Raw genomic sequence first — 3,895 nt, 5'->3', positions numbered from 1 at the left:
CCTTTCTCCCTGGTAGATAGCTCTATTTATTTGCTGGCATCCAGCTGGTCTCCTTTTCTACATAGAATTCCAACCCATTTGGGCTCTTAGTTATGTACATATTTGTTGACTTGTTGAGGCTTAATGCCCAAGGGTAACAAGGCTGGGGAGATGCCAGGTACTCTGGGTATGTGACTTCACTCATTGTCTATAGAAAGTGAAAATGCAGTCACTAGCGTTCAAGGTGGAGAACAGAAACCAATCACTCCTATTCTGAAAATGATTGATTCTTATCTTCTATGTGAAAGAGTTGCTGTTGGTTTATCCATTTAGATAACCACGGTAGAAAATATTACAAGCATAATGAACATTTGAAATATACCACTATCATTTTAATATGGAGCTTGGGTGTTAATATGGTTCTTTTTGCCTTTTTCACTAACTGAAAGTAGATTCAGAGATGTAATTTTCAGATTGCCAAAGTCCATTAACCTGATGTCTATTTAATGTATGGAATTGTACCTTTGAGGGTAAAATGGAGCATAAAAGAGGGTAAAACATTTAGCCAAAACATTGGATTAATTGCTTGGCATATACACAGAGAGCTCGCACAGAATTGTACCATACCTGAACTATTAGGAAAGTTAGATATTTGTAGAATTTCCACTGAAAACAAAGAAAGTGTAAGGGAGGTGAAACATTACAACCACTACATAAAGATCGATTTCTGTTTGATGTTGGGACTACAACCTTGCCATGGGAGAAGCTTCCATTTTCTCTCCTTGCCATCTAGCTATAAGGCAGTGCTGCAGTGTGAGTAATGAACATGAAAGTACACTCAATTAAACCATGTGCTGCCCTTACAGATCAGGAAAGGATAACGTGCTACTTGGTGTTTCCATTTACAATACATGGGATTAATGCTGTGCGCCTACCTTCTGTCCCTTGGCCCCATCTGCTTGCCCAGACCCCCTGCCTCCTGCAAAGGTCCACCCTTTTTTTTTTTGCTTTTGCTTCTGCTTCTGCTTCTCAGTGGTCTCAGTTGAATTTCTATGTCTTGAAATGCAGTTGTCAAAGAGAGGGAGGGGCTATTCTTGTCTAGGTCATTTATATCACCTTCTTTGTGTAGCTAGCAAAAGCTTTACAATCATACCAGTAACATATGGCAGTAGAAAGAGACCTCGCTTGGGAAACAAAACTCAGCTCTGCTATTTACTAGCTGTGCAACCTGCTGAAAGTCACTTGCCCTACCTGAGTCTTAGCTTCTGCATTTGCAAAATGAAGGGCTTTTAAGGGTCCTTCCAGCTCTAGAGCTGATCCTATGTGTGACAGTTCTCTTTGCGCCTCATTCTCCTCATCTGTAAAAGGAAGATGTTGGACCAGGTGCTTTCTTCAGTCTTTTCCAGCTCTAAGCAGCAGGGTCAGGAGCCAAGAGCAGTGCTAGAATGACATTTGAGTCATAGCCTAGCAAAGGAGTCCCTGCTCTAAGCTGCTTGGATCAAGAGGACAACTTCATAGAATGCACTAGGTTGTTTAAACGAGAAAAGGTGTTCTAGGACTAAACTGGAACCGTAGCCAAAGAGCATTGAAGGACAGAGCCATGGAGCAAACATAGGCCTTGTCCTTCCTTAGAGCTGCGAACTGTGGATTGTGAAGGTGCAAAGGAAAGGAATTGACTCTCTATCAACCCCTAGTGCTCCATGCCCCCCCCCAACCCACCCTCACCCTGATTAGTCCTCAACCCTAATGTAGAACTCTAGGTCTCAAGGAATGTATCAGTCCCTGGGGAAGCTGGAGGCATGCTGGACAAAGAGCATGATGGGAAGTAAGGAGGATAGCCATGACACCCCTAGGTCTAATAGGTTGAAGCAATGAAGTGGTGAGCTCCCTTCTAACAAATTCTAGGTGGGATAGAATTTCAGGAATTTGAAGAATAGAAATTTGTTGATGTAATCAGTGGGAAGTTGGGGAGGGAGAGTACAGAAGCCAAGGCATTCTAGTATACTTAGATTGATGAAGGTTTGGAGAAGGCCCAGGGGTCAGAAACGTGACCCCTAAAAGGTCTTAAATAAGAGCACATGAACTGCAGGAAAATAGATGGAATGCTCAACCTGAAATGTTGCCCCTTCCCATCTCCTCTTCCGGAAAGTTCAATTCAAATGCCACCTCATCCACACAGCCCTCCATGATCCTGCCTGTCAGAAACCTCTTTCCTCTTTGAACTTCACATATTCTCTTTGGCAATTTTCTAATGCCCTTATCATACATATATGTATTCCAGTTCATTGTGACTGTGTCTTATCCCCACCCCCACCCCCTATACTTCATGTCCCATGAGTCTATCTTAAGGAGTGCATGCTGGGGCAGCTAGGTGGTACAGTGGATAGAGCACCAGCCCTGGAGTCAGGAAGACTTGGATTCAAATTTGGCCTCAGACACTAACTGTGTGACCCTGGGCAAGTCACTTAACCCCAATTGCCTTAAAAAAAGGAGTGTATGCTATTTTCAGCCCATTTCTTTGGATTTGGCCTAGGAGGACAAAAGAAAGCAGGAAAGTCCATAAATGAAGTCAAAACTGCTTTCTCTTCTGAAAAATACAGACCTCTTCCTAGGCATCACACCATCCAGAAGCTTCTTTGTCTGCAGAATCTCACACATCATTTGCTGACTTTCCAGCAGCATCGGCTCCTTTGGGGTAGGTGAAGCCAAGGGGAATCTCGGCTGTTAACTGCTCTGCTCATTCCTTCCAATGGAAATGCAAAGAAAACAATGAATTAGGCCTATCTTTAGAGCCTTCAGTCTTTGCCATAACCTTTTCCCCCCTCCAAGCTATAGAACAGATAACCAAAGTACAGAATACTTCTATCCCCTAATTAGCCTTATCAGCAGCAACTTTTTTCTTGAAGTTCCTGCTAAGGTTTCCCACAATCTTTCTTTTTTATTTTCCTGCTAGACTATCTTAACACTTCTCTTCCTGCCCATTACATTAATTTGAAATTAAAAGTTCCGGTCAGAACCTAATTCATGACAGTGTTAAGCAACAAACCAATTCTGGCTACAATGACTCTCTCCCAGGGCAACATTATGCTATATAAATATCTTGTGTCTTATATTGAATTACCAAATGAGTCAAGCATAATTATAAGATTTGAACATGTTAAATTATCCTGAAAGGAATGGAGGTCCATACGTGGGATCAAATGTTTTTCTTCAGACAATGCTATTGTGTGTGTGTGTGTGTGTGTGTGTGTGTGTGTGTGTGTGTGTGTGTGATGCTCTGGCCAAAGGGAATTGATTCAGAAGTAAAGGAATTGACTTCTCTTCTTGTTAACCTTTAGGCTAGGCCTCCACACAGAGCTGAACAGGGAGTTTGAGATGATTATCTGAACTTATGGGGCTAATTAAAAAGGTTGAAATGGAGTCATTGTTGGTTGCCCAAATTGAAGCTGGTCAGAATCCCCAACAAACAGAAGGACAGGAGCATAGGGGAACTGAGGAAGCAAGCCCTAATAACAATGACGCTAACAACAGCAATAATAATAGCTATATGTGGCGCTGTAAGGTCTGCAGAGCATTTAACACGTGTTAAATCATTTGATACTCACAACAACCCTATGAGGTGGGTGCTATTATTTTCCCCATTTTACAAATAAGGAGACTGAGGCCCAGAGAGTTTAAATGATTTGACCAAGTCGACAGCACCTCAGTGTCTGAGTCAGCATTTGAACTTGTCTTCCTAACTTCAAGAATCTAACACTCTGCGGGGCAGCTAGGTGGCGCAGTGGATAGAGCACCGGCCCTGAAGTCAGGACGACCTGAGTTCAGATGCGGCCTCAGACCAAACACTTGACACATTCTAGCTGTGTAACCTTGGGCAAGTCACTTAACCCCAATTGCCTCACCAAAAAAAAAAAAA

The sequence above is a fragment of the Vombatus ursinus genome, unplaced genomic scaffold (assembly GCF_900497805.2).
Source record: "Vombatus ursinus unplaced genomic scaffold, bare-nosed wombat genome assembly UNPS02004457.1, whole genome shotgun sequence".
Taxonomy (NCBI): Eukaryota; Metazoa; Chordata; class Mammalia; order Diprotodontia; family Vombatidae; genus Vombatus; species Vombatus ursinus.
The sequence above is the reverse complement of the archived record's forward strand: the minus strand, read 5'-3'. Positions refer to the sequence as shown.